Below are 20,718 nucleotides of genomic sequence, written 5' to 3'. Positions count from 1 at the left end.
GGTGACTCCAGCCCCAGGCTGGGATATGGCAGTGGATCTGCAGCAGGGACAGGCTGGGCACAGGGATGGGAGCCCCATCCTCAGCTGCTGCTGCAGACAGAGCACTCAGGGCTTGGGACTGACACCTCCAGCAGCAATCAGCCCTGGCTGGACGTTTGAGGATGGTTTTTCTGTGTTCTAATCGTTTCTAACCTCCCATGGCAAACCAAACTCTCCCTTACTATTGCCTGAGGCCAGGCTTTACCAGCTGTCAGACTGCAATAAATCTATTGAAATAAATAAAATTTTTTAAAAATCTATTTAAATAAATAAATAATTTCCAGCTGTAATGAAAGCGGTGTAAATGCCTTCAGAGTTCTTGGGGAAGGACCTCCTGCCACCCCTAGGCAGTGGGAGTTTGCACATTTAGAGTAAATGTAAATTACAAGTTTGTACATTTAGAGTAAATGTAAATTACAAATGTGCAGTTTGTGCATTCCTGGGTTTCTGTACGGCACAGACCTGCACATCACACTTGGCTTGGAAGGATGAGGTGCTGGGCACACCCTGCAAGGGTCTGACCACTGCATGTTCTGGGTATTTGTGTAAATTGATGTTCTGTCCCACCATGGCATCACTGAGCTGGGATTTGGGCAGAATGTGCACCTGCTTTGCAGAAGTACAAACTAATCCCATTTTGGGCTAAAAAAAGCCCAGTTTGTGGGCAGACTGCTGGTTCAGAGTCTCCCATTCCATTGCCCTGCTGCCCAGGGGATTTCCTGCAGCATTACCTCAGCTTTTGGTGCCACAGGGCTCCATCACTGAGAATGGGCAGGTGTTTCTCATACCTCATGATTCATTCTGAGTATCTTAACTGTAAAAAAATAATTGTTTTACTTCAACACTGGGCTCAAGCTCTGCTGCCTGTTACTGCTCACATCAGGAACTCTTTATGAAGAGAGGCAGAGCCCTCTCCCTGGGAAGTTTGGTACCACTGAGCCCTGCTGGTGGCACCAGAGCCCCAGACTGCCCAAGGTGGGCTGTGTCCTTGCTCCTCCCACAGCAAGTTCAAGCTGATTCCCCCCTCTCAGTGTATCCAGCAGAGCAGTTTTGTACGGGGATACAGTATGGGTAAATGAAGGTGGTACAGAATGCAATCTTATCCCCTAAAGAGTTGCAGCTGGAGCAATTACTAAAGATTAGGAGCAGGCCTGATGTTAACAGGCCACACCTGCAGCCAATAAGAACAAGTGGTATAAAAGAGTGGATTGGTGGGAACTGGAGTCAGATGGTCATTGCAAGGACCCAGAAGGGTCAGTGCTTAGAGGAGCTGCTTACAGAACACATTGAGGAGGCACGAAAATCTGGTGGTATGGAATCCTTGCACCACAATGATAACAGAACCTTTGATATATAAGGACAACGCAGTTCCTTCTTGGGAGAACATTCCCAGGGTGCTGTTTGTGTCAGTTCATGCCCCAGGGAAAAGCTGGCTGGAGAGCAGGGAGGGGAGGTGGATGCTGCTCATTTGCTGGGATGGGTTCAGGCTGCAGCCAGTGCCAGCTCAGCACAGAGCCCTGCTCAGGGACACCTCTGAATGCAGCCATTTCCCTTTGCCCACCTCTGCAGTGCTGCTCTGGCTCTGCTTTCTGTCAGAAATGGAGGTGCAGGTCATGGGGGGTTAATTGGGAGCTCAGCTCTTGCCACAGGCACGGAAAGAGCATTTGGAAACAGAATGCTCTTGGAAACAGAAATAGAAAAGCTGCCCTCGTGTTCTGCAGCCCTGGCCTTTGGAGGAGCTTTGCCTCTGTCCTTCAGGGCTGGGGCTGCAGGATCCCTCCAGGTCTGGGTGATGGCTGGGGCAGAGTGCAGGGAGTGACAGAATGAGAGGACACCACACCAACCCTGCCTTTATCTCCACATAAATACCCTTTTAAAAATACAGCTATTTTTAGGAGCTGTGAGTTAGCACCATTCTTTCTGTGTTTCCATCCTTCAGCTGAGCACTTGGCATTTAAGCAGGAGGGGTTTTTAAAGCTGACCTGGTTCCAGCTAAAGGATAAATTCCTGTTTGCTGGGTATCTCAAGCATTTTTCATGATCTAACTCTTTGCTTGATTCACCAAAGCTCTGAGCAGTCATACAACCAAATACACACCCACTAGTACAGGCAAAGGAAAGTTATTCCAAATATTGATATTTCCTATGGATTTCTTTAGCTCTGTTTCCCAGTTTTCCTGTTTGTAAAGCTGGAAAGAGACCAGCTCTTCTTTACTTGGGGGGGGAGAAAAATGGTTTTTTAAAGTGAATAAAAACTATCATATCCAACATTGAAAGTCCAGAGTTCTATTTCCAGCTCTCCTGAGTTTGTGTGTAGCCCCAGGTTTCTTTCATTTTGGGGAGAAAGGGCTGGTAAAACAATAAAAAAAGTTTTACTAACAGATCAATTTAAGGAATTGATCTTTTGAATCAGAATTACACCTGGGAAGAGCTGTGCATATGCTGAATTGATGGACTGTAAAGCACACTCATCAAGAGGGAAATGGAAAAATGTTATTCTTTCTGTCCCTCTTGTCACTCTGGTATTTATTTCCGAAGAGCAGCTACTCCTTGGGAAAATTGCAGCAGCTTGAAAGTCAGCTGTGTCTATGCTTTCTTTTCAAAATACATTGATTTTTACATTTTTTTAGTGGTGGCTCTATCTGTGCCCTCTGTCAGAGCTGGGCTGGGTGGTTCCTGGGGCAGGGGTGACAGCTTTGATGGCCCAAGGGCTCATCAGGAGTGGGAGAGGGAAATCCCTGAGCCCTGCCCACACTGACAGGGGGAGAATGAGGCACTGCTGAGAGGGGCAGGGGCTCTGGGTGATGGATAAACATGGGACAAGCAGCAATTCCAGGGAGCTGAGGCTGAAATGGGAATTTCTGGCCTTTCAGCACTGATCCCTTCCACATCAAGCAAGGATGTTGTATGGTTTTTCCCTCATAATTCAGTCATTTTTGGCATTTTGCTGCTCACAGAACTAGAAATCTTTTCATTTCTGTCTCAATTCGCTTCCAGCTCATGCACTGTTGTGGCCATGCTGATTTTGGATTTCCAGCCCATATTCTCACCCCAGGCTGCACTGGAGAGGCCACTCTGACCCTTCCTCTGCTCTGTGGGGCTCAGGGAGGGATCCTTGGCTCACAGAGAGGCTCCCACTCCTCAGGCAGCCAGGTGGGATTTTCTTCTCCTCAGGTGGGATTTGCTTTTCTTCACGTTTGGGTTGGACAGAGGCCCCAGCCCTGTCCCACAGCAGGGCAGACATGGGGCGAAATTAAATCAGGAGCAGGCAGCATTCCCAGAGGGAATTCCTGGTGCAGGGATGTTGCTGAGACCCTTGGGCAGCTGGCAGGTCCTGGGGTTTTATCTTCTTTTCTGCCAGGGTCAGGATTAAATGCACCAGACGGAATTTCTTGTTGGGGCTCAGATGCTTGTTAGCTCTGATTTATGTCACAGTCTCACAAACCCTGAGTTCTGCAGCACTTCACTCCAACAAACTGAAAATGGAGCTCTATCTCCCTCTCTACAAGGCCTTTTAAGGATAAACTGTCCAATTGAGAAATGACACCTCAATTATTTTTACTTTTAACCCAGTAACCAACCACCTGAACTTTCTTATCCAATTGCACAAAACCACCCAAACTCATGGTGAAAGAGAAGGAGCAGCCACTGCCCTAAAGCCTCCATCTTGCTTTGTATACATTATTATATTCTAAACCCTTAAACTCTGAGTTTCCCACCCTGTGATATCACACACTTCTATTCAAACTCCACACCCACAATCCCAGCTCTGTCATTCCATTCTGGAAGCTTCTCCAGGGCCTCAGATCAGTGCAGTGTTCTCCTGGGGGTCAGAACAGCAGAGATTTCTGTGCAGCACAGAAATCTGAAATTCTCATTTTCCAGGGCTCCACAGCAGGTGAGATGGGTGTGACTCCAGAGCAAGGAATCTCTGCTTGGCACTCCAACATCAATGAATTCAGGTTTTTTAGTGCCTCACTCCCAGGCTTTTCCTCATGTCCCTGATCTTGGATTGACAGTTCAACTGAAAGAAAGAAACAAAACCTTCCCCAACCTCACATGATTTTTACAACTTCTGGTTTGTGACACACCTGAAAATCTCCACAGCAGCATCATCCTGCCTAATCTGTTTCTCTGGGATTTTCATGGCTGTGGGAAAACTGCCAGGGAGCTCCAAGAAACTCCTCAGGAACTGGAGGAGCTGTGCAGGGGTACCTGGACATGCACACACAGCTCCCACAGGTGTTCCCTCTGTTTCTGCTCTTTAATGACATTTGAGGAATAAAGTACTAGGAAAATAAGAGAGAAAATGGGAAAGGAAATTTCAAGCAAAGGAAAGGAAAAAGGAAAGGAAAGGAAGAAGAGAAGAGAAAGGCTTTGGAAAGAAATTTCATCTCTTGCTCCAAAATACCTCATTTTATCTATGGAGATGGGGCAGAGCAGTAGCACAGAAGATCCACAGTTGTGTTGCACCTGCTACAAGATCTCTGATTTTATAGATCAAGTCCTTTAACACATTATCTGAAAAATGAATCAAGTTCTTGTCTTCATCTTCTGGGAGAGAGTGGGAGGAGGAGCCTGCAGGTAAAAGCCCATCAGACAGAAAGCTCAGAGGGGCAGGTGAAGGAAGGAGCATTTTGCCTGTTAAATCTGCCCTTTAGGCAATGTTGACATTGATGGAAATGTTCTTTTTTGGGTGATTTGTCTGATAGTTTGTGATTGTAAGGCACTGAAAGTCACAAGTTTCTAAAAATGAGTTACAGCTCATAACTTGTGCATTTATTGGGCCTGTGAGGGTCTGTGCTGGGAGCGGGGAAAGCAGCTCAGTGAGAAGGTTTGGGCAAGTCTGGCAGACAGGGAGTAGAACTATAAATATTTTTCCCATATTTCCAATATTTTTCCAGTATTATAAATATTTTTCCAATATTTTCCTTCAGATTCCTTTAGCCCTATTTCCCTCTCTCTTCCTTTCTAGAACGATGGAAACAGACCCTCTCTTCTTTACTGAGGAGGAGGAGAAAAAGGGGTTTTAAAGTGAATAAAAATTATTACACCCAGATTGAAAGTCAAGGGCTCTATTTCCAGCTCTGGCTGGCTCCTCATTGCTCCTTGGCACGGGGGCACCTCATGACTCCCATTCCAAAGGGCTCTGAAAGGGGAGATCCTGGTCCTGGATGAGCTGCAGGACCCATGTGAGGGGCAGGGCCAGGGGCCAGTGGGGAACTGAACACCCCCCTCCCAAAATAACCCAACCAAAAACCTAAAAAACACCCCTAAAAGCCAGGAGGGTTTGGGGATGGATCAGGGGGTTGGGTTTTCCAGCCAGAAATCTTCCTGTCCTTGTCACTGTGCAGCAGCTGAGAGCAGTGTCAGAATCTCAACCTTGCCCCATCTCCTGTGTCTTATCTGCAGAAAAGGGGAAGAAAAGATTTGAAATTATTTTCTTCATAATATTTATCTTTTAATGTGGTTTCCTTGAACTATACCAGACTCTGGTCCAGTCAAACAATCCACAGGATTGTCCAGCAAGGCAAAAGCTGCCCACAAAATTTTAATCCTGAGTCTACATAAGGTCTGCACTTCCACTGATCCCTGGGTGGGGTTAAAAGCACTGAGCACACCTGAGTGAGAGGCTCTCACCTGAGCACAGCCCCCAGCACCTCTGTTCCAGCTGTTGCTCCTTGTAAGAACATAGAAAAATTTCTGTTAAATCCAATTTCCTTTTTATTCTAGGCCAATATTTTTCTTCTGCATTTTTTCCTTTGGGCTGTTCTACATCTGAGTCTCCTTTTTTCTGAAAAATTAGTTAAAAACAAAAAGAAAAAAAAAGCCTGAAAATCTCAATAACAAAGAAAGCAAATCCCAATGATTCAGATTCAAAACCCTTTTTTCAAGTCCAAGTGCTGTTCCCTGTGAGAAAGAGATGAGCTGCTTTTTGCAAAATGGACCTTGGAAAATGAATTTTATTATGAACCTCTCTCTTTGTAATATGCTTATCTCATTTAGTCACAGTCAAGTATTAAAATTTTATATCAGTCACGACTGTATATTCATGGGCTACAGGTCCTGGGGATGATTTTCTGTGACTTGCATTTTGGACCAGTTCTGAGGAGATACAAATGAGCAGCCTGTGCTGGGAAGGCTTAACAAACTGTAGTTAAATATGGAGAAGTTTTAAAAATTAAATGGAGATTTTCCTCTTTTGTGGCCATAAACGTAGAAGAGAAAAAAGGCAAACATGAAATAACTGGAGGCTGGGAAAAAGGGACCAAATTCATCTTGTTTTCCTGAGGAATTGTCATGTGCAAGTGGGCTCTTTATCCAAGCAAGACAAGAGAGGGTTTGCCTGACTCACCTGGTGCTGGGAGGTGCAGCCAAATCACAGCCCCTGCTTCAGTAAGGAATTGAACATAACCATGGTCAGGATATTCCAAATGCAGCTGCCAGGGTTGTGGCAGGAGTAATGTGCTGGTTTGACCAGCACAAAGGAATTCAGGAACAGCAGGAGTAACCTGAGTTCTGGGAAGCACCTGAGGTGCAGAAGGTGAGAGGAAAGTTGCTGAGAACCTTCCCAAGGCCCTGGGGAGGGGAGATGAGGAGCCAGGAGCAAATGCAGTGTGACAGGGAAGGGTCCTGGAGAGCCCAGGGTGGGAGAGGCTCCCTGGGAAGGGACGGAGCAGAACCCACCAGGGTTTGGTGGAAATGAGCTCTGGAGTTGGGGAGAGCTGGGGAGCATCAGGGCAGGGCTGTGAGACTCAAAACTGGCAGGGTGGGAAGGGTTCCTGGACCTGCCCAAATTCCTGGGCCTGTCCATCTTTGGGGGATGTGGTGCATGGAGGGGAGGAAGGAGGGAGCGCTGGCTGAGGGCGATCAGTCTCAATAAGGAAGATCAAAGTGGAATCAAACAAATAACAGAGGTCAAATCCTTGCAAAGCTTGGATATTTAGAAACAATTTCTGCTTGCACTAAACCTGATGCAAGTATTAATTCACAGAATCCCAGACTGGTTTGGGTTGGAGGGACCTCAGAGCCCCTCCAGTGCCACCCCTGCCATGGCAGGGACCCCTCCCACTGTCCCAGGCTGCTCCCAGCCCCAGTGTCCAGCCTGGCCTTGGGCACCGCCAGGGATCCAGGGGCAGCCACAGCTGCTCTGGGCACCCTGTTCCCATGTTTTATCACCCTCATTGTAAAAAAACTTATTTTTTCTATTTCATCCCAGTTTATGCTGCCCTGAGAGTGTCATCAGCCAACTCTTTGATGCATTTCCTCAAATATATTTGTGTCAACATTTGAATCTGTTTCAGCTTCCCCATGCTGTGATTTCCCAGCTGTGCAGTGTGTGCTGCTCCTGGGTGGGTTGGTTCGGTTGTGATCTCTGATTTTGAGTGCAGTGACTGCAGTCAGGCTCATCCTCATGGTCCCCATGCCCCTCTCCATGTGTGCCCTGCCAGCAATCAAACTTCAGCTGGGAAATAAGGAGAACATGGCTGAGGCTGCCTCGCTAAAGGAATGAACATCTATCAAATAAACTGCAGCAGAGTGACAGAGAGAGTCCCTGCAAGGCCAGGGAAGGGATGTCACAGGAGCCTGTGGCAGCAGGCTCATTCTGAGGGGAGCTGGTGCCTTCACCCACACACAAACAAAGGGATCTCTCCTCTGGGAAGGGAGCAGCATTCCCAACAAAGGGGGCAGGGGTTGTTCCCATCCCTGGAGATGCCCCACAGATGCTGTAGTGTCTGTAGAGTGCAGTTACCAACCTGCAGCAGGAGAATAGGTACAAACCCCAGGCAGCCTCAGGATTGTTGACTGTCACTGCTAAGGCTGCTCAGCATTTGAACAGATACCACTTGTCTGGGGTTTATTTTTAATGAATGTATGGGGAGTGCAGTGATTCTTCATTTTTAACCAAAATTCTTGTCTCTGACTGGGTTTTTTTTGCTTTTTTTTTCCTGTGGTTCCCCATCTGTGAAGCTCAGCCAGGGCCGAGGGCTGCTGCCCCTCTCAGCAGTGCTCTGAGGGTTGGCAGCTCCTTCTCTGCAGTGGGGAATGTCTGATCCCATCCCAGGGGCTGCAGCAGCACCAGAGCTCCTCTGCAGAGCCTCAGACCTCAGGAGGGGACAGCAAGGGGCAAAGGCACCTCCAGCAGCACAGGGACCTCCAGCAGCACAGCTCCAGCCCAGCGTGGAGCTGCCCACAGCCACTCACTCACCGCTGTTCTGCCTCCAAAACAGCCAGGATCAAAATTAAAATATACACAGGGAACATATTTCTCTGTTTCCCAGGTTTTCACAGAGCCCAGCTGAGCTTTGTTTCAGTCCCCAGCAGCTTCCCCTCTTTGCAGATGAGCTGGAAGGTTCAGCTATGGATTCATCTCTGCTTCCACAGGCAGCAGCAATGAAATCATCTGCCTTGATGTTCTTGCATATCTCCATTGCTGTGCTAAATTATTGCCAGCAATGTAGCTAAAGCTGCTCTCTGTCCTCTAATTCCCAGCCCTCTGTGCTGTGATTTCTTACCTCTTGCCTGGGCATTATTCTAAAGGTGATGGAAATGGCACTGTGGGTGTCAGCACATAGGTGCTACCTTCAGCTCTGCTTTGGCAGTCACTAGTCCAGAACGAAAAAAAAAAAATGACTTTATCTTAAAAAATTAAATCCTGAGAGATGATGGTGAAAAAACCACAGTGCAAATGAACTGCTCAGGAGTGATTTCATTTTGACCCCTATAACTCTCAGAGGCCACAGTTGTTGCACCCAGCAGGTAACATTTGCTTGAGTTAATCTGCTTTTATTAATATGCTGATGGAGGGAAGGTTTCTGAATTCATGAAGGTTCCAAGACCTTTTGCAGTTGTATTTATGGGCTGGAGAACCATCCTGGCCAGGACAGCTCAGGACACCTACAGGGTATTGAATCCATCCCAGCCCTGCAGTGCTGAGCTGGACAGGCCAGGCTGGAGGGGTTTGATTTGCTCTGGGCTGCAGAACCAAGGCAGCGTCTGACCATGGTGCCATGTCCTGGGCTGAGCTTCCCCAAGGAAACAAAGGAAAGAGGGATTGCTAGAATGGCTCACTCAGCCGTGGTGGCACAGGAGGTGCCCTGGCCCTCAGCAGGGCTGGCACAGAACCTGCTCTGGCTGGGGAGGAGCTGGGAATTGTGTCCTTAGGCTGTGATCAATGTGAAATACACAGGCTGTGTGAAATACACTGTCTGTGCACGGGGCTGGAGGGCTGGGATGGGGATTTTGGTCAGTGGCCCATCCCAAACCTGCCATGTCCCAAACCTGGCCCATCCCAAACCTGCCATGTCCCAATCCTGGCCCATCCCACACCTGGCCCATCCCACACCCTGGAGGGCAGGCACACAGGATGGCAGCTCTGAGCAGGAGCTGTGGGAGCTCAGGGGCAGGGAGGAAGCACAGTTCAGACAGATTCAGGCCCTTTCAGCTGCAATTTGCAATCTGCAGCCAGTCAAGGCAAAGCTTCCTGACACTTTTATCTTGTCTGTGGGCTGCTTTAGGACAAGGGTAATTCTGATAAATGCTGGTTAGGATTTCCCTGACTTTCCAGGAGTGAAGAAAAGTGGTGTCAGAATTGCGTGGTGTTTGCTTTGTCTGCTTTGCCTTTGAGGGAGAACTCCCCTGAGAAGGTGCTGGACTTTTAGCTGATGTAAACGTGCAAATGATGCTGTTTAAAAGCAAAGCAGCCACTCCAGTGTCACTGCAAAACTTTAATCAGGATTTCTGCAAACTCTGCCTTTCCTGGGCCCAGAGCCCTTTTGGATTCCTCAGCTCTGCCTGGTTTTCCCGTGCCCTTGTGCCTCATCCCAGGTGTCTGAGCTCCACTTTGGGAGCTTTTCTGCCTCTGAAGGTCAAAATCCTGCTGGTGACATCACAGCTGATGTGCTTCCAATCGGGCTGAGCCCACGGAGCCACCGCGAGGTTCCAGGGTGCAAACATGAGGAGAAGTGAATCAGCTCTTATGAAACAATGACCTCCTCCAGCTCCCAAACAGCCTCAGAGTGCAGCAAAAATAACAGCAAGAACCAAGCTGTTCCCAGAGTGGAGAGGGATCAGGTTTGCAGCTCTGAGGGAGGAGGAGGATGGATGCCTTCCTCCAGCCAGCCCAGCCAGCTCAGTGCTCGCTCCAGCTCCAGCTGCAGCCTTGGTACTCTTGGGTTTTATTCTAATTATTGCAGCAGTGATAGAACTTGTTCTTACCAACATGGATTTCAGTAACATTTTGCACTTATTCAGCATCTTTGCATTGAAAATCTCAGAAGTGCTGAACAGAAGGCAGTGGAAATCATCTCCAGTTTGTCCTCAGGGGAAGCTGAAGCAGGCTGGTAAGGACCTCTGGTGTGGATTGATAGTTCTCTGATTTTGGAGAGGCAGAGCATTCAGATTTTTAGGGATTTTTTTTGCTGTTGTTTCCCCCCTCTTTACTGGGAAGCTGTTCCAGGAGGATGCAGGAGGTGCCTCAGTCACTGGGAAGATGTCTGAGATTTTGGGCTGCTGTGTTTGACCTTGAACCCTGCAGGGAGAGCTGTGTGCTCTCAGGGACAGACTGCACGCCAGGATGAGGAGGGGGATCCCAGATCCCCTCTCTGCAGCAGGGGCTCCCATCCAGCAGGACTCACACAGGACACAGCTCCTGCCTGCTCTGGGGGCTTGGGCTCTGCCAGAGCAGCACCTGAGGAGGGTGAGGAGAGGAGCTCAGCACACAGGGCTGCTCCTGTAGCCTCTGTGTTTCTGGACTTCCCTTCCCAGCTGAATTCCCTCCCTCCTGGCTCAGTGGGGCCACATTCTCGTGGCCATGGCCCTGCAGGGAGCCCATCTGGTGGCCAAGGCTTTGTCCCATGCACACCTCAGCTCCAGGCCCCTGGAACACCATATTTCTCCTACAATGGAATGACATTTCTCCTTAAAGGGATGAAACATCCTCTATATCTCCTGAAGCACCCACTCCATGCGGAGGAGAGCTGAGAGCTCAGGGTGATGGAGGCGTGGGAAGGAGCATCCCTGGGACAGCAAACTGGAGAGATGTCCTGTGCCTGAGGAGGGACCAGGACAACAATGAGGGAAGGAGAGGGAACAGGCAGCAGATGAGCCAGGGGGGTTTGGGACTGGGTTTGGGACTGGGTGCAGCCCCTGGTTACCACGGGAGGGTTTGTCACGAGGGGAACACCTCCTCTGTCAGTCCTGAGTCACGTTTCTGCCAAGCTCCCCAGCCTTTGGAAGAGCTTCCAGTACCTTGCAGTGACTTTGAAAGTCACCATTAGTGATGCCAGCCCAGAAAACTAACAGAGCTGAATGAAATGCAGTGATTTTATCATCAGAGAAGTAAGAACTGAGGCAGTTCACAGAAACCCTTTATCAGATTTGAGAAAAGGGCTGTAAAAGCCTCGGGCTCTGAGCGCAGCCCAGCTGAACTCGTGGTATTTCTGTCCCAGACAGGGACAGGGCACTTCCCTACCTCTGGCTAGAGGCAGTCAGTAGGATGCTGCATCATCACACAGATGCTGCACAGATGTCTGACAGGTAGGAGAGGCTGCATGAAATCCTTCAGATGCTGTTTCTGTGGATTTTACTCCTAAAGTCAAGCTCCTGACCTGCCACCCCTTTTGCAAAACTCCAGAGAAGTAGTGGAGAAATTCTTGTTCAAAGAATCTCCTTTTCAAGGGATTTCTCTGTGAAAGTGGAAAAGATCTGGCAGGTGGTTGGACAGACCTTGGTTTACTGTTTTCTTTACATGTGTGTAGTTTGCTGCTGTTTGAACCATGACAACTGGTGAGCATCACTGGAAGAGTCTGTGCTGAGACTGTGCTAAAGAGCTCATGTGAAAACTTCACCCAAGTTTGACCAGAAACAGCAAAAACAGAGTTACTTTTTTGTGTAATCCATGATTTTAAGCCCTACATTTCTTTGGGCTGCCCTGCACGCAGAAACACCTGGGTGTGCTCTGGGGAGGGGTTCCGGCTGCACTGAACTGCCCCAGCAGCACAAGCACAGGAATTTCAGGGGTACAGGAGATGGCTCTGCAGGAGAGGAGAGGTGGGGTAAAATTGCTTTCTCTGGGGGGAGGAGAAGCCTGACCCACACATTTTTGAGAGGGAGCGTAAAACAGACCAGGCTGGGGGTCTGACAGGGAGGAGGGTAGGCGCCTTCCTCCAGTGTGACCTGCACTGAGCTGCCCAAGGCAGGGGCACGTTCAGGGAGCTCGGAGGGGCTGATACATTCCTGCCTGCCCCAGCGGGGTTTAACAGGACAATCCACAGGAAAAATAATCATTAATAGAATTACAGTCAGGAGACAAAACACTTTCTGCTTGGGCGTGAAAGTTGCGCTACGGCATTCTGCCGCTTCTGCATCGCCGGTATCGTTGCAGACCGCGAGCCGCGAGTTGCTAATAATAATAATAATAATAATATCAATAATAACAAAAATAAGGATAGCAGCGCTCCATTGTGGGCCGGCAGCGCGGGGGGCCGGCGGTACCTGGCGCCGGGCTCGGCGCTGGCTCAGCTCGGGCTCTGGCAGCCGCTCGGCAGCGCTGCAGGGCTGGCGGGGCGCTGACCTTGCAGCGAGTGCGGCTGTGCCCGCACAGCTGCTGGGCTGGGCTGGGCCGGCCCCGCGCACCATGCTCGGCACGGGAGCCGAGCCGAGCCGCGCCGAGCCCGGCCAGCCCCGGGCCGCTCCCGGGGCGCGTCCCCCGCGCAGGGAACCCCGGCGGCCGCACCTGCCCGGGCACCGCAGCCCGCGGAGCGATGGAGGCAGAGGTGGGTGAATGTGAATGGTGATGCACTGCAGAAGTTGCTGCAGCGGGAGCTTCGCTACGGGCGTGATTGAATGTGTCGGGCTGGCGGCGGGGGGAAATGGGAATAAATTCTGTTTCTGCGTGCATCGGGCTGGGGGAGGCGAGCCCCGGCGTTCCGGGTGCAGCAGATGACATTTTCTAATTATACGGCTTTCTGTAATGCCTGAAGTAGTCATGTACGAAGGTTTTGCTTCCCCGGTAATGACAGAGAGCCAGGCTTTTCAAGGCAGAGCTACTCATTTAACTCGCTGGAATTAACGGAATGTCGTGTTTCATCCCTATAAATGCATATCAAGTTCTCAGCAGAAAAATAAGGGTGTTAATCATCGCAGCTGATGTGCTGTGTTATGTAGATTGCTGGCATTGATTCCAGGCTGGAGGTTCGGGTTTCTTGTTTGCCTTTAGTCAATCGAGCCCGTGCCCACCCTGAATCCCTCCGGGTGAATTTCTGTTGATTTTGTTGCTGGATGTATTTATTCTTCTTTGTGTATCTGCCTCTAAATAAATCATCAGGACAATAAACAATCCTACAGCAGAGGGAGCAGAGTGTTTCGGTTCCATCGCTGCAATCCATGCAGTCGGGGAAGGAGGGGTTTATGCAAACCATGAGTGTGGTTCAGGTGGATCAAATCGATCTCTGGCCGTGCTGTCCATGGGAAGGTGCAGATCCATGGGACAGACATGGGAAAGGATTCTCATTAGAGTTCCCCGAGCACAGCCCTAGCACTGTCCATAGGTGCTCTGTCCTTATGTAAGGGCTGGGATTTGGGGGGTTTCGTTTATTTTTTATAGCTCTTAGTGTATGTAATACATTTCTTGGGCTTAATGCATTTTTACAACAATTTTTCTAATTCCTGTCAGAATCATTTGGTTTAAGAGATATTAGATTAGTGATAGTAGATGAATATATCTTTATTTTAATGAGGTACCAGTTAGGTGGGACTGCTTTGGGCTGCCCGTGTTCCCTGAAATGCGGAATGGCTGGAACAGGGCAGCAGGAACCCAAGCTCAGCTCCGGGCAGAAGTTACAAATTCCCATTAAAAACCCAAGGTCTGGAGGAGCTGCTTGACAGAAAGTCACGGGATCACAGCTGATGCTGTCAGGCTTTGCACAGCAGTTTGACTGGGACATGGTGATCTCATGGAGCTTTTAATTGCCACATGCAGCTGGAAGTAAAGGGATGAAAAACCCCCTGAAGGCATAAGCTGAGTTAGAGTTAAAATTCATGGAGTGCTGTTTTATGGGGATCTTCAGGGGCAGAATGGGACATGCCCTGGCCTGTCATGGGCTGGCATGAACAGAGCAGAGTTTCTGTGCTGTGGAGCAGGGCTGGGTACGAGCCCTGGGAATTGGGAGCTGAGCACGGTGAGGGTTCATGGGCAGCAGCTCTGGGGTGGGTTGGCAGTGCCATGGAAATCTGGGGGTCTTTAGGCAGACTGGGAGGTGCCAGTGGCTGAAGGGCTGTTTGGGCTGGGGCACTGGCACGGAGAGAAGGTCACAGGGACACCAGCTCTGAGCTCTCCCCTGCTCCTGTGTTTTCCTTGGGCAGCCCAGCAATGTGGGCACTGCTCTTCTCCTCAGCCAGGGCAGGACTTTGGCAAGCGCCTGCCAGGGTCTGTGCTGGTTCCTGAGGGATGGGTCACTCACTTCATCCGTGTGCAGCATCCAGGGGTCCACCAGCAAGAGAGAAAGTGCTTGTGCTTTTTAAAGTGCTTGAGGAAGAGAAAAATATTGCTTAATACCACTAAAAATTACCTTTCCCCCCCTACTAAGCTATCATTTGCTTTAAAACACAGTACCATTTGAAAGCAATAATCTAGAGGAGTTTTTTTCTAATTTTTTTTTTTTAAATAAATAAGTTAAAACAGGGGCTTTGTCAGGTAAATGGTACTAAAAAATACTGGTCTGCAGCCTAAGGAAAAATCGAGTTCTTGAATTTATAAATGCATATTTATATATAATGCATAAATATATAATGTAAAAATGCATTGCAGTCATGCATTTATAAATTATATATTAGAATATATATATTATATATACTTGTATATAATATGTATCTATTTGTGTATATATATACATACAAATATATATATATATATATATATATATATATATATATATATATATATATGTATGTATAATATATATAATATATACAAGTGCTTGTAGTTATATACCTGATCAGGTATTTGAAGATCCAGAGCATGTTTTTAGCTTTTCTGTAACCTGGACAGTAAAGGCTGTGCATGTTGGGTGTGAAAGTTTGGTATTCCATACACAAATTGAGGGGGAAGTTGGGGCCCTGAGGTTCTTCTTGCTGAAATGGTGAGTTCCTGGAGGGCAGGGGCTCGAGGCAGGTCTCACTCCCAGCCAAGCCAGGCCCTGCAGGAGCTCTGGGAAAAGAGAACAGCCCCAGTGCTGAGGGGCAGCCCAGCAGGAAAGTTGGATTTTGCTTTGAGACTTCTCCCAGGAGCAGTCTCTGCATTTATTAGAGGGGACTCCTTCAGAAGCAGGAATTGAGATTTGGCAAAGCACAGAAGGTTGCCAGGCTGCTGTGCTGTGCCCATTGGAAAACTCACCTCCTGAAGGTGAAAAACAAATTCACCTCCTGAAGCATGAAAAAGGAGACGACAGGAAAAGAAACAACTTGGAGGAAAAAAAATTGCTTTTCAGCAAGGCAAAACTGTATGTCCGTGCCTCCTGCAAGAAACAGCTTAGCTGGCTGCTTCCTCCAACAGCTGCATTCACCAAAGTGAAAAATCCTGCTGAAATTCAGTTTAATCCAGACTCCTCATTCATTTAGGTCTCTGAAAAAAAAATTCACAGACCGTGTACATGTGAGGACTGAGCAGCCTGGAGTTTAGGAAGTGTTTTGGGCACTCAGAAGTTTTCTGATGCGGGCAGTGGGAACATGCACCAAGGAGATGCTGCCGGGGGGGGGAAATACCTTTTCCAGGAGGAATTGCTGATGTGGGAGCTGCAGTCCCTGCTCAGTGTGGAGGCATCCAGAGAGCCAGGACTGGGCTGTGCTTTGGAGGAGGGGGAGGAAGGTTAAATCTGCTGCCTGGTACCATTTTGTCTGTTGTGATAGCTGGCAGATCTGGAGCTGCAATAAGAACTCCTTCATATTTAATATCAGCCCTGAGGTGCCTGTGCCACAACCCTAAGGAAAATTAATTCCATGGACAATGAATCAGATCCCTGGTGAATGATCCTGGGTTTGTGGGCTTTGCTGGATTTTGTTTTGCTCCACAAAACATAAATAAAGATATTAAATCAGACCTACGTAGATTTTCCTCCTGAAATGATTTTTATAAACATTTGCTGATTGAAATGCACAGCACAGGCACCCACAGCACAGATGCAAATGTCTTCATTTTCCAGATGGAAAGACTGAGGGAGAGGAAAGGAGAGAATGATTTGTTCAGCTGCAGGGGAAAGTTGATATTAGAGGCAGAGTTGGGTTTTAGAAAGCCTCATTTCAGTTCTGTGCTCTGCCAGCAGCCTGGGAGCACTGGGCAGGATCAGTTTCATGGGCTTGATGCATTTGTACAGGTGTGGTTTGTGTGTGTGCACGTGAGATGTGCAGAGCACAGCCCCTGGCAAACACTTTGGGCTCTTTTGGGCACGAGTAGCTCTCGAGGTGAGTTCCCCTCAGTGCTTGCAGAGCTGCAGGGATAACTGGGGTGGCTGTAGTCACGGGTTCCACGTGCACGACAGCACTGATGCATCCTGCTCCTTCTGGTGTGGTTAAAACCCAGGGGAGCTCAGCTGCACTGCCCTGCACTCCCATAGTGAGAACAGCAGTCAAAATAGCACCAACAGCACTGGAAACAACCAATATCTGCTGCACACTGGGAAAGGACACTCAGGAAAAGGATCTTTCCCAGTCCTCCCAGTTCTCTCAGGCATTAGTGCAGTGCTGAAGTCACAGTGCAGAGGCAGAAGGCATCAGCAGCACAGCTGTGGTGGGATCACCCTGAAGCACAAAACCCTGGATGTTTCAGGGGGTGGGCCGTGAACACCTCCTTGGGCCCCAGGCAGAGCCTTTCATACCCATGTTGTCCACTCCAACAGCATTTTCCTAAGATTTCAGCCAAGATTTGGATCAATTGAGATTCTTCAAGGCAGCAATCAGCAGAGGAGAAGGCAGGGATCAAAGAGTGTGGCTGGAGAAATGGCCTGGTGTGTGTTTATTGTGTTACTCAGAGTGTGCAGTGAAGGCTGTTGGTTCAGCTGTGTGCCCCTCTGGGGCTTCACCCAGAGAATATTCTTGGATTCAGTTCCAAAAGGGGAAAAAAAATTGTATTTCCTTTTAGACACTGCTCTCTTTTTCCTTGTTTGATAGCTGCTGCCAAAGAGGGGTGGCCTCAGATGTGTTTCTTTCCAGCAAAGGGCCACAGGAAAATATTTCCTGGTAACCAGACCTTACTATTTAGATACTATTTGTGGGACATGTTAATGTTACCATGATGCTTTGTGTCTCTTGATTAACGTGATGAATAGCCCAATGGAAACATAAAACACCATTCTGTTATCAGTAACAGAAGTGATGAGGTGGGGAATGGGAAGGGCAGAGCAGCACCCTGGTTTAGGTGTCAGGGCATAAGGCATTTGTATCCCAGAGAGGAGCTTATCTGGGCCCTTATGCTCCTAAATCAGTGGCACACATGAATTTCTAAAGCATTGCTGGGGGATCAGTGATGGTAACATTAACCTGCCGAGCTGAGTGTGGAAGGCTGGCTGGAAAGGAAATGAGCCAAAGAAAATAATTGTGGGGTTAAATTTCACCCTGCTCTCCCTCCTTCCCTTCCTGTTTGTGGTTGCTGTGTCCCCGTTGTCATGGACTCCTCTTTAGTGCCATTTGTTTGTCTCTTCACCCACCTGGACTTTGCCTCTCCCCAGAGCTCCTGCCTGGTGCTCCCTTCACCTCCTCCCTCCGTGGCTCTGTTGGCTCAGCACCATCCAGAGCTTCTGCTCACCCTGCACAGCCCCTGGGGCCAGGAATGTGCCTTGTGCCTTGTGGGGTGTAGGATTGATGGGGGTAGGACGGTGGGGATGGATGGAGAGCAGAGATCTCTGCAGCCAGGGCTGGAACTTGGGGTTTATTGCAAAGGGCCTGGGTGCAGGGCCCTGCTGGGATTTGGGGTTCATTGCAAAGGGCCTGGGTGCAGGGCCCTGCTGGGATTTGGGGTTTATTGCAAAGGGCCTGGGTGCAGGGCCCTGCTGGGATTTGGGGTTCATTGCAAAGGGCCTGGGTGCAGGGCCCTGCTGGGAGCTGCAGCCACAGCTCAGAGCAGGCCCGAGAGAAGGGAGGGGGAGAGAGGATGAGAGGGTGAGAGAGCAAAAGCATAAGAGAGTTAAAGGCAAGAGCTAAGAGGCAAGAGTAAGAGTATAGAAAGTAAGTGAGCAAAGTTCTCGTTACAATACAATAAATCATCTTCTGTGTTGAATATTCTGATTCTTACTAACCAATCTAGTACAAGATACAAATCCTACAGCATTTCCATACAGCCTGTAAGAATCCTACATTACTATACTGTGTTACATTTTAAACCCTAAAAACTCCTCTTTGGGCCCCTTCTGCCAAGCTGTAGGGTCTGCTCTGACCCTTGGGCCTGTCTGCAAGCAGAGGGAATTGTTTCATCAAAAGGGGATCACCTTCAGTGGCCACACCATTGTTTTCCAGTTGTTCAGTAATTAAGGAATCTCAAAGCTTGCTTTCATTTCAATCTCGCTTATAGTTTCCATATTCTCAAAATCCTTTGCCAAGCACATATTTATAAGGCTTTCCTGTTTCACCTTGCCCAACAGTGTGGTGGCCCAGCTTGCCAGGGAGGACAGGGAGCCTTGGGAGCAGGTGGTGCTGCAGGTGCCCAGCCTGGATTCCAGAGGGATCTGCTCTGAGGAGCTCCCAGGGGTGGCTGTGCTGCCCTGAGCTGGCCATGGCCAACCCTGTCAGCACAGAGCCCACAGAGCCCACAGAGCTCACAGAGCTCACAGAGCTCCTGTTCCAGACGTGGCTGCTGTGCTGGGCAGGGCACAGAACACCAGAGGACTTTGTTCCCTCCCAGGTGCTGGCTCAGATGCTCCACAGCCTGACGAGGGCTGGAATTCTGTATCCCCCTGAGTCCCAGTGCACTTCTGAGCAGCAGCAGCCCCTGGCTGGATGCCTGCACCCCTCTGCCACCAGCCTGCACAGATCTGCAGGAGCTTTCATTTTGCTCTTGTCAACATTCCTGTCGGGCACTGAGCAAAAGCCCAGCCCCAGCTTTCCAGTTCAGCCTTCACAGCCACTGTTTTTGTGAAAAGATAAGGAAAACCAGAGAGGAGATTTATGTGCAACTTCTGTTTGGCTCCAAGCTCAGCCATGAGTGGAAGTGAGTGAGGGAGCTGTCAGCTGTAGGAGAATACAGAGTGTTTGTATGCAAAAGGAGCAAAACTGGAGCAATTCACATTGCTGAGCTTTCTGCACCCAGTACAAGCTGTTTGTTAGGCAGTGTCAGGTCTGGGAAGGCTGAAATAAAGCAAATGCCTGGTGTGCATGTTTGCATGTCAGTAGCAGCAGGGTTTGCTGGTTGCTTTGAGGCAGAACGGAGCAGACCTGGTGCTGGAGGTCGGGAGCAGCAGCAGGGCTGAGAGCCCTGAGCCTGCACTTGGTGCTGAGTGTGCTGTGCCAGCTTTCCTCTCCGGTGAGCTCCAGATATTTGTGTGAGGCTCCAGCCTCCCCGCAGCACTCTGGGTAGGGTTACATCATCCTCTGCTCACAGCACCTCATCTGATCGCCGTGCCTGCTGAAAAAGGATCCCAGCACCAGCCAAGCAGGTCCCAGCTGCTTCTGCCTGATGAGCTGGCTCCTTATGGAGCTAAACAGGGCTCCTTCCAAGGAATCCAGCTTGTGCACCAAAGCAGTAAATGAGAATTGTTTTCTTCACGATTAGATTTTAATTGGATTGTGAACAGCCAGGTTTGTCCCCTTCTCCAGCTGCCTTGGCACACTCAGTGCTCCTGAGCCTGTCATTGTCAGCTGTTCTGGAAGCTTGGGCAGGGAGCCTCTCATTGCCCAGAGCATGAACTGCAGCTCTCAGTGCAACTGTGGCAGCAGAGATAGGTAGGAAGTTGAGTTTTATTAATTTGTTTCAGTTTGAAAACTATTTGTCTGTAAATGAGAAAGCAGCATTCAAACCCAGGGTTAACACAATCTTGATATATAGATATAGATATAGATATAGATATCAAGAAATATATTTATATATATTTCTGAGATATATATATCAATATCAGAAATGTATTTATATATATTTATATATAAATATATTTCTGAAGAATATCCTTTGGTAGGATTCTTCAGGTCTCCAGTTTGGTATTGGAGTAGGGCAGTCCAGGATGAGATCATTCATTCATTTACTCTCTGAAGGAAAACCGGAGAACTGTGTACCTTGATTTATCATCATGGTGCTGCTCTGTCTCCCTTATCTGTTGCTCAGAATTCAGTAGATAAAGCTGTATATAATGGTTACTGCCTGGATTGACTTATTTCTTGGCTGAACCAGAGAAGATTGGCTCTGTGCTAAATCCCACTTTCAACTGGCTGATGTTTTGGAGAGCACAGAGCAGCCTGTGGGTGCCACACAGATCATGGTGGGACCAGAAATCTCGCTCTGGGGAAAAGAAACTGTGTCTGCTGGGACCCAAATGTGATCCTGGGCACAGGCTGCATTCCTTTGTTTGCTTGTAATCACAGTGGAATTGTGCCATGAAGAGATTTCATTCCCAGTTGATATTTTGGCATGAAGAACGTGTGGGTGTTTGAACATTCTAGGAAAAGCGAGCCACCCTCGCAGGGTGTGTTTACCCAATCTTCT

General features: G+C 48.8%; 1 protein-coding gene across 12 annotated transcripts in view; it reads left to right on the top strand.

Annotated features, from left to right (window-relative positions):
* The window catches only part of IQSEC1 (IQ motif and Sec7 domain ArfGEF 1), a 300,151-nt gene that overhangs the window by 199,045 nt on the left and 80,388 nt on the right, over nucleotides 1-20,718 (top strand). Inside the window, exon 1 of one of the 12 annotated variants that reach the window (XM_054281181.1) lies at nucleotides 12,773-12,814. The exons of the other annotated variants lie outside the window; for them this stretch is intronic. The gene's annotated coding sequence lies outside the window, so the exon portion shown is untranslated. Of the gene's footprint in view, nucleotides 1-12,772; nucleotides 12,815-20,718 lie in introns of those variants that run through there. 12 annotated transcript variants of the gene reach the window in all.

Source organism: Melozone crissalis, unplaced genomic scaffold (assembly GCF_028551555.1).
Source record: "Melozone crissalis strain CALT ecotype California unplaced genomic scaffold, PUWL_Pcris_2 ptg000029l_1, whole genome shotgun sequence".
NCBI classification, from domain to species: Eukaryota; Metazoa; Chordata; class Aves; order Passeriformes; family Passerellidae; genus Melozone; species Melozone crissalis.
Note: the sequence above shows the minus strand (reverse complement) of the source record. Positions and strands in the feature narration are given on the sequence as shown.